The 12509-nt window shown below is 44.2% G+C and overlaps 1 long non-coding RNA gene across 1 annotated transcript; it reads left to right on the top strand.

The window, feature by feature from the left end:
- Positions 1 to 4093: 4093 nt before the first annotated feature.
- On the top strand, positions 4094 to 8946 carry LOC129405557 (uncharacterized). The gene is made up of 3 exons (XR_008630652.1): positions 4094 to 4178; positions 5395 to 5463; positions 6477 to 8946. It is a non-coding gene; the product is annotated as an uncharacterized LOC129405557 (long non-coding RNA).
- Positions 8947 to 12509: the final 3563 nt, after the last annotated feature.

Raw genomic sequence — 12509 nt, 5'->3', positions numbered from 1 at the left:
TGCTTCCCCTGTTAGGTTTCAGAGCAATCCCTCATTGACGGAGGTATTTCTCCAGGACGAGAGGCTGCCCTTTCTGTTCTGGTGAGTACTTGCAGAAATGGGATTTTCAGGGACCTGTTGCACTAGGTTTTAGATGTATCACTCTAGGGGCGGGAGCCTTAGTACAGCCAGGACAGTGTTGGTCTTGCTCAGGACGGACCTGGGTTCAATCCTCCCATACCCCATAGGAGTGTCTGAGCATCAAGAGATCTGGCCCAAAAACCACAAAGAAAGAAAAGCTGAGGGGGCTGGAGCGAAAGCACAGCTGGCAGGGCATTTGCCTTGCACGCGGCCGAGCTGCACTCAATTCCCAGCATCCCATATGGTCCCCTGAGCACCGCCAGGAGCAATTCCTGAGTGAAGGGCCAGGAATATCCCCTGTGCATCGTCAGGTGTGACCCAAAAAGCAAAGCAAAGAAAGAAAAGCCGAACAGTAGGAGAGCAGACAGGGCACTTGCCTTTCATGCGGCTGAGGGGTTTGTTCTCCAGTACTGCATAGGGTTCCCTGAGCACTGCCTGGTGTCTCCCAAACCTCTTTTTGGCTGCTGTGGGCTTCTCTCCTACCTCATCTTTTTGTTTCCCCCTTTATGCTACAAACTTGGAGTTGATCAGGGACTCTTCCCCTCTGTCCATGTGTCTCTGGATGTAGGGGAGCCGTGCCGTGTCCCCCACCAGTAAAGGAGGTGCTCAGCCATTGAGCTACTCTCCCTGGTCTATCTCACTACTTGGAGAGCAGACGGGCTGGGATTTGAGGACATACCTGGCAGTGCTTGAGGGTTGTGCCCTGCTCTGTTCACATTAGCAGTGCCAGTGGGTACTGGTGAAGGTCCCCGAGGTTTCATATGACCAGCATGTGCTCCAGCCTGGGGTGCTCTCTCCTGCCCCTGTGTTCATACCTTCATTGGAAGTTCTTAGATGTGAACATGCTGGAAAACTTCCAACAAGATGCTGTCAGAGGAAACAAAGGGGTTGGAGTCTTTGAGAAAAATTATAGACTTTCATCATTTAGATTTCTTTTTGGGCCAGATGTATGTTCCACCTACTTTTCTTACACAGGATCACATAACTGAATGAGTAAAATGACATAATCTGTGAAAACTTGACCTGTAAGTTTTGAGCATCTCAGGGTGTGGCCCAAAAATAAACCAAAGAATTGAGCCTTGAGATTTATTGCTGGATTTCACACATATCTGTTAGCAGACTACTTTTTCTGTGCCTTTGTCGGAGGGGAGGGGAGTGGCGATCTCAAATCCAGCAGTACTCAGGTATTCAGGGTGTAAAGTTGAGTCAGACAGATGCAATCCTTGGAAATCACAGCCTGTTTTCAGCTCAGGGTCACACCAGGCGCTGCCAGGTGTCCGCAGCCCTGCCATGAACTCTACCAGTTGGGCCATGTCCTAGCCTCCACCGGCATGCCAGTCTGTTCTTATCAGAAGGTTCACAGGATTTATGTAGAATTTGGATTCTGGTGTAAGAGATAGGCCAGGAGTGCAGGCCCTGGCCTTAGAAGCAGACTGCCACAGTATAATAGTTTCATTTCCAGTTGGTCATGCCTTCGATGCTAATGGGTCACTCCTGGCTCTGCTCATTGATAACCTCCTGCAAGACGTGGGAACCGTTTCCATCTGACGGAGATTGAAAGTTGATTGAAGTACATGCCAGGCAAGCACCCTATGCTCTGTGCTATCACTGAGGCCATCATAAAAAGGGTTTTACTCTGGTTAAATTCCAGGAAGTTGTGATAGTAAATGTACTTTTTCCTACTAAGTACACAACTCACTATTCTTGAGTGTGTGATTTTGCTTTGGGATTACATCCACCAGTAGTCTGGGCTTCCTTCTGAGTCTGCACTCAGGAATTACGCCTGGTGGGTTTGTGGACGGTATGGATGAGGGAGGTCAAACCCCGGTAGCTGTGTAGAAGGCCAGTGCCCACCTTTCCCTGTGTTTTATTGATCTGACTCTGGGATCTGATTTTTAACTATTCAGCTATATATCTTTTTTCAGAAATTATAGAATTTTCAATTAGGGTAGACCCAAGAGCCCTAAGAACAGGTCAGCAGGTCAGCTGCTTGCTTTACCTTCCATGAGAGCGAATGGCATCGTGGATTACAACGCACTTCTTTGTCACCTGGAGAGGAAGGAACATCCGGGGATGTCTTTCTGAGTGGGTCTGTGAGCTGGCCTGAGGGTGATGCTGGGCCATCATCATGAGGCCCATGAATTGTGCTCCATTCTGGAGCTCATAGGTCTGACTTCTCTTCCAGGTGATTCCACGGAGCCACCTGCTAATCCTTGGGAATTACAGAAGCTGCAGACAATGGTGACATGCCACTGACACACTGTTTCAGGTGGGAGGAGAACAATGTGGTGACATGATGCAGTAACAGGCACGTACCGGTTTCTAGTGTCTCTGTCTCTTGAGTTTCAGGAAGGAGTTCTGGGATGTAATTCCTGGCCTGAGTGCTCCGACTCTTTGCTATTTGAGGCTACTTTGTCCTTGTCTGTTGTTTTCCTTTTATTTGGATTTAGCCACAACAAGCAGTGCTCTCTGAGTACTTCTATCTCAGTGTTCAGTTATTCCTACCAGATCTCAGGGTCCCTATCAGGTGGCGTGGATTCAAGACTGTCTTCAGTTTCATTTGTTTTTTTTTTCTTTTGAGCAACATTTAGTGATCATTATATTTTAGGACAGGAATGATTGTGTGCTTTATATCTGTTTCACTTATAGTAATTGTCTTTGCAAAGTGACTGTACTTTGATCTATGCAACATTTTCCTTTTTAAATTTTTTTTAAAAAATTTTTAATTAGTGAATCACCGTGAGGGTACAGTTCATGGATATACATATTTTCCTACTTGTATTTTAGTCATACAATGCTCGAGTACCCATCCATCTACCAGTACCCCTTCTCCACCACCGATGATCCCAATATCCCTCCCACCCCCTCATTCCATACCCCACCACCCGTCCCCGCCTCTGTGGCAGGGCACTCACTTTTGTTTTGTGAGGTGAGGGGAGGGTCACAACGAGTGATTCTCTTTGGTTACTTCTGGCTCTGCACTCAATGTTGCAGCTGGCAGTGCTTGCCGGACCAGATGGGACAGTGGGGATTGACAGTCCTGCCCACTGTCCCCAGACCCTCTGTAGTGTAACTCCATCTGCCGCTTTGTTTTCTATTGTATTTGTTGTTATCCCACAGTGGATGTGCTCAGGGCCACTGGAGACCTACCATCAGCTGCGGGCCTTCGGTGAGAGCAGCCTGGGAGCAGGGCTGCGCTTTGTGTTCCCCAGGGACAGTGGTTCTGATGGGCCAGGATTATTGACAGCAATGCTGATAACTTTCATATGTTCATTTCTCTTTGTTTGTTTTTGTTATTTGGCCACACTTGGCAATCGTCAGGCTTGCTTCTGGGATGCAGGGTGTCTACCCAGGCCAGTCAAGAGCATGGGAAAGCCCCCCACGTGATGTACTATCGATAAACTTCCTGTGAATATTTCCTTCCATTGCTAGATGAATCTACTTCTTGTACGACCACAGGGGCCCATGGGGGTGCTGTGGACTAAACCGGCTCAGCACCTATATGGCACGTATTCTATTGTACCTGACCTGCAACTTCATTTGTTATTTTTTTCAGTTTTGATTATTTTAGGGGACTATACCCAGCAGTGCTCAGGGATAACTCTGGCTGTATATTCAGGAATTTCTTGTGGCATTGCTCCTGGCCCTTATGGTTGCTAGGGATCAAACCTATCTCTGTGCGTCATCAGGTGCCTGCCCTGCTGGACTATCGCTCTGAGCATAAGTTCACTTTCTTTTTAGGGACTCATGCCATTAGTTTCTGTTGTATTTCAGTGCTTTGAGTCACTTCCTGTGCTTTTTGGGGTTCTTCAGCATAACAATTTCAGACTGAATTTAAAACTTGGGACTTCTGTGACTGATAACTACCAATTTGGGGATATCAGAGTTTCTGTTCAAGCTCTTTTAGGAATTAGCTTAATTTTGTTTGAGACATATGGTGTTGGCTTGTCACCAATATCATTTCTCTATTGGGACAGGGATTTCTGGGGTGAAGCCTGCGGTGATCTCCTGGCTTGAAGGAGGAGCCCTAAGGTGGGGTAGAAGAGGCATGTGTGCAGGTGAGTGTCTGAGGACCCTTTGTGGCTCGGGCCCTGCGAAGTGTGTGGATGCCTGAGTTCATGTGAGTCACGCTGCTGACCATGGAGGCCTCGGGCTCTTGGATACAGGTGTCTGTTCACGCTCACGATGCCCTTTATTTCACGAACTGCTTGTCATAGAATGATCCTGTGCTTTCCTTTCTTGGCTTTGTTGTCATTTTTCCTTATCTGTCAGGTAATGTACAATATTCATGGGATTCACAGCCATTGGCCCCCTGTTTGTGCTTCAGTGGTTTCTTGTACAGCCTGCACTGGTGGTATACCCTTTCAGGGGAATCTGTTTACCACTCTTCTCTCTGTGTCATGCTTATTTTTGCCCTCAGATCATTAGAATGTTTTGGCAGTATATTAAATTTATTTTTGGCTGTAGGGCTCAGAATTTTCAGTGTTTATTCCTGGCAGTTTTCAGAGGTTACTTTTGGTGGTATTCAGGGATCAAACCCTGTCAGCTTCATGTGATGGAAGTGCCTTCCCTGCTGTTCTATCTAATCCACTAAGACACAACTTTTGTGGGGCTGGAGCAATAATACAGCAGTTAGGGTGCTTGCCTTGCATGTGGCCAACCCGGGTCCAATTCCCAGCATCCCATATGATCCGCTGTGCACCGCCAGGAGCAGTTCCTAAGTGCAGAGCCTGGAGTAACCCCTGTGAATCGCCAGGTGTGACCCAAAAAGCAAAAAAATAAGAAGTAAAAAAGAAGTGTCTTTTGCTTTTCTGTTTACATAATGAATGTATGAGCCTACGATAAAATACTGATTTGAGATAGAGAGCTGATACCTCAGGAAGGGTAGTTGCATTGCACATGGCAGACACAGGTGAAAACTTGACATCTCATATGTTCCCAGGTATCACCAGGTCTGGATAAAAAGCAAAACTGAAAAGGCTCCTTTGTGGATTTGCAAGCTGCTCCTAGCATTCCCCACAATGGACGTCATTCAAATACTTTCCATTACTGATTCTTTTTTTTAATTTTTGTTGGATAACACCAAGCAATGCTCAGGGGTTACTCCTGGATCATTCACTCAGGAATTACCACTGGCAGTGCTTGGGGAACTATATGGGATTCTGAGAATCGAACCTGGGTTGGTCTTGTGCAAGGAAAATGCCCTATCCATAGTGCTATCACTCCAGTCCCAATATTACTAACCCTTCCATTGTGTTTTATGTTTGATTTCAGAAAGGAAATCACAGCTTCAGGGGATTTCACTGCAACAATTTGATTTGGGAATTGAGTCACCAAAAACGAGTGAGTCGGTATGATTTGCATATTGAATATAATATTATGTTGGCAGGATAGTTCCTTGGAAGAAGAATGTGACTTGAAAGTGGAGGTCTGGCCACTGCAGGGTGGAACTTTGTAGCCTAATGTTTGAGTAGAGGGTCCAGAGTCTTAGTGGATGCTAAAATCAGTCCTTTTAAAATCGAAGGATATAATTTTGGTTATTATTATTCATATTTCTTGCTTTTTCATTCTCTCACGGTGATGCTGACTAGTTACTTCAGGCTCAGCTCTCAGGAATATCTCTGGGAAGTGCTTAGAGCACCATCTGGGATGCCAGAATTCAAACTGGGTCCACCAAATGCAGTGGGAATGCCCTCCCCACTCTTCTAGCATTCATAACCTGTCCTAGCATTCTTAATGCTGTTCTAGCATTCTTAACCGAATTCCTACTAGTATTTAGAAGAAATACTGTGATTTTTCACTGGATTGAAAGTAGGCACAAGAGTTAATTGCTTAAAAGAATTGGTTTGTTGCCACGAGTGATAGAGTATTGGGGCAGACTTGCCTTCCACAGGCTGGAAACCTGGACTCTATTCCCAGCACTGTTCCATGGGACTCACCGTCAGTGATCCTTGTCACTTCTTGGTGTGGTCATTCTCAAAATAAATACAAACTACAAACCAAAAAAGAATAAAAAAACCTCGATCCTAGAGAGGATTTGTTTGTTGTGAAATGTTTTCAGTGGCCCCCATGGTCCATCTTGCTGTGTAGGATTGTAGCCATGCCTTAACACATGGATAGGGGCTGTGCTACAAACAAACCCAGACTCGGGTGTATTTTATTTTGTTGGAAACTACTTCTTTGGCATTCTGCAGACAGTCCTATGTCCATTTTATGTATATGTTTATCGAGTTGAGAATATTTGAACAATTTAATGATTGTGCAGCCTTCATTATGTGGAAACATTGGGTCATCCCATAGAACATCCATCCACCTGTCATAAATTGCATTCCTAGTGGTGGAAATGTTGGCCGCAGTTTCTTTTCACAGAGACTATAAAGGAATGGAGCAGTAATTGGAATCCTCCTGTGCATTGTACAAGGAAGCAGCCAACCCCAGTGGAATGTCTCTGATCCTGCACTCTGTGACAATATCTCCAAGTCAGCAATCCCGCCCTCTGCTCCATGGGGATGCTGAGAAAGGCTAATGTCTTCTGAGGGATATCAGTGTGGAGAGAGCGACCTCACTGTGAAGAACCTCTCACCTGGGAAAAGTTCCTCACAGTCTGTTCTCCTCAGTTTCTGGACACAAACACCTCAAGGCAGCAGCCCCAGGAATGTGGGAGAGGAGCACTGTTTATAGTGAGTCCCACATTCCGACATTGGCATAAGGAAAGTCACCATGTACTGACCCTGTCCAAGAATAATGTTCCCTTAGAAACCTACAGTAGACAGAATCCCCAGGATCGTTACCAGGGAGAACAAACTTTGAGGCAGGTATCATCGCAGTGTGTCAGTGCAAAGATTCCAAACTGGAGAGAAACTGTTTATGTTTACAGACTGTGGGAACGCTTTCACTTCCCCCTCAAAACGTATTATACATCAGAGAATTCACACTGCTGAGAAACCTCATGCATGTGAGCAATGTGGAGAGGCCTTTACCTTGTCCTCACAACTTGATGGCCTCAGGGAAATTCATACAGGAATGAAAACTTACTCATGGCAGGACTGTGGGAAGGCCTAAACTTGCTCCTCTGATCTCTTTCATCACAGAAAGAGTCATTCTGGAGAGAAACCTTATTCACGTCAGGACTGTGGAAAGGTCTTTGCTTATCACTGAAGCCATTCTGTGCACAAGGATAATCACACTGGAGAGAAACAGTGATTCTGTAAGACATATGGAAAGGCCTTCACTTGATGGGCAGCCCTTAAAGGGCACATGAATACTCATTCTGGAGAGAAGTCTTATATATGTCAGGAGTGGGGGAAGAACTTTAGCAGATCCTCAGTTCTTAGTATACATAGGAGAATTCATACTGGCAAGAAACTTCATAAACTTAAGGCATGTGGAAAGGCTTTCAGTGATTTATGAGCCCTTAATAGGCATATGAATACTCATACTGGAGAGAAGCCCTTTGTATGTCAGGAGTGTGGGAAGACCTTTAGCAGATCCACGTATCTTACTGTACATAGTAGAAATCCCAGCCTTATGTATGTCAGGAGTTTTGGAAGGCCTTCAGCATGTCCTCCTATCTTTCAGTACATAGGAGAATTCACACTGGAGAGAAGCCTCATAATTTTTAAGTTTGTGGAAGGGTCTTCACTCAGCAGTCAATCTTTACTCAGCATATGAGAAGTCATACTGGAGAGATGCCTTAGTAGTGTCAGGAATGTGGGAAGGCCTTTAGCTCATGCTCAGTGCTCACTGTACATAGGAGAACTCATTTGGGAGAGAAGCCTTTTGTATGTCAGGAGTGTGGGTAGATCTTTCTCAGATACTCAGAGCTGACTAGACATAATAGAATGCACACTGTCGAGAAACCTTAGAAACGCAAGGCATATAGAAAGTCCTTCATTTGATCATCTTCCCTTATAACACATATGGGTACGTACAGTGCAGAGAAGTCTTATGTATGTCAGGAGTCTGGGAAGGCCTGACATTCATAAGGCATAATACAGTAGTAGGATAGCCTTAACACTTACGTGTACTCATAGGAGAATTCACACTTGAGAGAAACCATATTAATGTAAGGACTGTGAGACAGCCTTCATCAGCACCAGTGATTTCATACTAGAGAGAAATTGAATGTGAGAAATGTGGAAAGCGTATTATTTCTCATGCCTTTGTGTTGGGGCTGGACTGAGCTATCAGGGTGAGCCCATGTATACTGTACCGTACTACGGACAGGAACATAGGGACCCATGAAAATGGGCGAGACTTCTCGTGTGTCCTGACTGGTTTGGATGAAGCTGAACATTTTCCCCCTTCAAGCTGCCTTCAGAAAAATAATTTCAGAATACTGAAAAGAGCAGATTTTCCTTCTCTCACAGAAGCCTGGCTGGTCTTTGACATGCAGATGGTGTTAGCCAGGCCTGACCTTTGATATTGTAAATTGTAGATTTCAGGTGCAGGCCCAGCTTTGTCTTTGGGATGCAGATTTCAGGTGCCTGCCCAGTTTGTATTTGAAGTGGCAAGCACAGCCTAGTCTTTGGGATGTAAATCCAGGTGCCTGAAGAAGGTTTCAGTTTCGGTTTTGTATCCAGGTGCCTGTAGGTTTCAGTTTCGGTTTTGTATCTTTCCCTTCTCAGTTCTGTATTCTTTTCCCGAGGCTATAGGCCTACCCATACAAGGAAACAATATGTTCCATTGTCTCAATGTTCTCCCTGTAACATTTTTTGATGCCTTTGGTGAAGTCACTATATTGCGCCCTTTAGAGGTACCATGATCAATAAAAGGAGGTCCACGAGGCCCTCTGCCTTTGCTAAGAGCCAGAGCGAGCCTTAGTCCTCCAATCAGTGAATATTTCTTCCGCGTTCCTATCTCAGCGCCTCCGATTGCAGAATGTTCACGCAACACCTTTGTAGTCATAGGAACAATACTGGAGAGAAGCTATATGTTTCCCTTTTTCCTCCATTTTTTAAATTTTAGTTCTGGGGTTCTGAGTTGTTTTGGGTGGTGTATGTTGTATAATCTGGAGAATGGGGATATCCCTCACAAATTATGCAAGGATGTGAATCGGATCAAGTAGAGTCATTGCTGTGAAATTATTTTGTAAGTTATAAAGTGAGAGCCTGGCAAGCTACCCGTGGCATACTTGATGTGCCAAAAATATTAACAATGACGGTCCTCATTCAGCTGACCCTGAGAGATCCCCCAATACGCCATCAGCCTACACTGGCATGTGCCAGGGACAAATGGAGACGTTACTGGCACCCACTCGAGCAAATTGATGAACAACAGGATGACAGTTCTACAGTGAAGTTATAAAGTGCCATTTGAACATTAGGCACATGGATGTGGCATATAAATATAAGTCGGTATTTCTGGCTTTAATCTTTATTTTAAAGTTGGCTTATTAGTATAAAGTAGCAGATTATGTTAAAGGAATTTGGGGGAGAAATGACGTATTAATAATGTTTTGGGGAAAGGGTTCTGATCACTGTTAGGTCATAGAAAACAATAAGACTTGCAGTTTATTTGGGTCATTTGTATTTGGGATAATTAAGTGGGTAATCCCCTCTGGTCACTTTGTCTTCTGACATCTTCTTTCTGTGTGCTGGCCTCCTCTTACCACTTAATCCGTCCTCACTTCTCCTCCAGGCAGTGACCTTTACAGTGCAGCTATATTTTCATTCATTATTAGTGGGCTTATATGTTGGGCCTGTCATCAGATTGGACGGTGTGAAATCATCATTTTGGTTGGTTAAAAACAGTCAGTTCAGCTTGCTCAGACTAATACAATAGGTACTCAATGAAGTGTTGCTAATTCTCTCATTGGATCAATAAGCCAAGCAGGGTGTTTTGCTTTCTAGCTCCTTGGATCGTGGTTTTTTATGATTTTTTTATGCTTCTAATCCCTTATCAGAATAAGAATTTTTGGTGCTTAAAATGCATATCTACAAATAATGCCAGTTACATTGAAATACAGTTATGGAAATTAAAAGAATCCAAACTTGTCACATAGTAATGTGTGCTTTTAAAATTAATTCATTGAACAGCAAGATCATTGAATTAAAACTTGGGAATAGTTACTTGTTTTTTTAATGATAGCTGCTTGAAACTTTTTTGCACTGTGCACAGGAGATGATCATTATGGAATGGCCTCTGATGATCACTGAGAAATATGGAATGCTGAGAAAGAGCTGTCAGCACCTGAGAGCTGTCAGCTACCTTTGGTAGCTGAATGATCACTGGGGAGAGTTACCAGATTCTCATTTAGAATGGAAGGCTGTTAGCAGAGGTGATCTAAGTGGCAAGTTTAAGATACTTAAAACTTAAAAGCGGTGATAAATGTGACTGATGTCAGTAACATCACTGTCATACGAGTAAAAATATTGTGATATGATGTAAAGTCAAGGCAGAGATAGTGCTAATACTGTTGTTATGCTTTGTTGCCTATCTTCTTTTTTGGGCGTCACCTGGTGTTGCTCAGGGGTTACTCCTGGCTTTACACTCAGAAATCACTCCTGGTGCTACTCAGGGGACCATATGGGATGCCAGAGATCAAACCCAGGTCATTTGCATGCAAGGCAAATGCCCTACCCGCTGTACTATTGGTGTGGCCCAAGGCAGTCTTGTTCATATCTAGGGCTGTAGTCTTACATTTCAAAGACTTTGGAAGTTAGAAGGCCATAAATCATCTTACAAGTGTTGCAAAGATGTCTACATTTGTGGACGTCTGCTAGGCTTGATCCAATGCTTTGGCAGTATTAAAGTATTAAGGCTTTATACTTCCAGACTTGAGGGCTAGAATCTGTCCAGACAGTCCTTGTTTGCCTACCAGTGTTTAAGAAATTTAATGGACTCTATTTATATTATTTTGCTTGTAGATTCCAAATATAAATTTACATATAGATGTGGAACCTTTTTGCTGTGTGTGTAGGGGTGCACAGCTGGAGATGCTCTGGAGTTACTCCTGGCTCTGCACTCTGGAACTACTTCTAGCAGTGAACCGGGGACCGTGTGAGATACTGGAGATCAAATCTTGGTTGGCTGTGTACAAGACAAGGTCCTACAAATTGTACTATCTCTTTAGCTCCAGACATGCAAACTTTTTAAAGAGAATTCCATTGAAATTTTCTATAGTTACTAAAATATAAAATTTAAAAAGGACTTTGTGAAAATGACTCACAAAAACTGTGTCTGTTAAAAAAGTGTGCTAGTGTTTACATGGGAAGATCATGTGCAAATGATACAGTGAGTACTCCAGTGGTTCAGAGAAAGAAGGCCGCCGTGTGGATGGGATGGCAGGGCGAGCTGGGCCTTGGAGAGGAGGAGTTCAGTGGATAGACACGAGTGCGGGAGAAGACATTTGCATCAGGGAGGAGGTGTAGGAACTTTGGGTTTGCTCCTGGGAGTATATGTTACTTCAGAGAATGCTGCTTGAGTTTGGAGATGTGGTACAGTGGGTAGCGTTCTTGCCTTGCAAGGGGATGGCCTGAATTCAATACCATGCACACATATGGTCCCTGGAGCACCACCAGGAGCGGTTCCTGAGCACAGAGACAGGAGTATGCACAGAGTGCCCTTGACTATAGTCTAAAAACAAACTAACCAAAACAATAAAAAAAGAGATTGCTTCTTATTTTTGTTTGGCTTTTTAGGTCACACCCAGTGATTCTCAGCGGTCACTCATATCTCTGCACTCATGAATTACTACTGGCGGTACTTGGGGGAATACATGGGATGCAGGGATCAAACCTGGACTGGTCATGTGCAAGGCAAACACCTTACCCACTGTTCTTTCACTCTGACCAAAGAGATTGCTTCTTAAGCTCCCACACATGCATAGAGTTTCAATAAATAGAACCATAGAAATGGTCAACTTTGGTAACTAATCATCAGTGCAAATTCTTTGTTCTTTTATGTTTGTAAAATAATTATTTTCCTAATGTATACTGATTACTGGCTTCCTCCACCACTCTCAGAGAGCCCTGAAAGCTACGGAGCGTATCTCGCCCGAACGGCAGAGCCTGGCAAGGTACACGTGGCATATTCAATATGCCAAAAACAGTAACAATAAATCTCACAATGGAGATGTTATTGGTGCCTACTCGATCAAATCGATAAACAACAGGACGACAGTGCTACAGTGCTTTTTCTTTCTTGCACTTCGGTGATGCTCAGGGAACCATTCCGAATTCTGATGTGTGAACCCAGATTTCCCGCATGCAAGACAAGTGCCCAGCCCACTGTACTACCCCTCTTCCCCCATCCTCTGGATTTGAAATTGTGTTTCTGAAACTGCCTTCTGTGGTTTCCCTTGTAGGCAAGAGTCCAGTGGTTGCGCTTTTTCCAAAGACTCTGTTCTTCCAGCCTTTTTCCTTTGCAATGTCTGTCCAGGACTCTGG

Source organism: Sorex araneus, chromosome 6, assembly GCF_027595985.1.
Source record: "Sorex araneus isolate mSorAra2 chromosome 6, mSorAra2.pri, whole genome shotgun sequence".
In the NCBI taxonomy this organism is placed as follows: Eukaryota; Metazoa; Chordata; class Mammalia; order Eulipotyphla; family Soricidae; genus Sorex; species Sorex araneus.
Note: the sequence above shows the minus strand (reverse complement) of the source record. Positions and strands in the feature narration are given on the sequence as shown.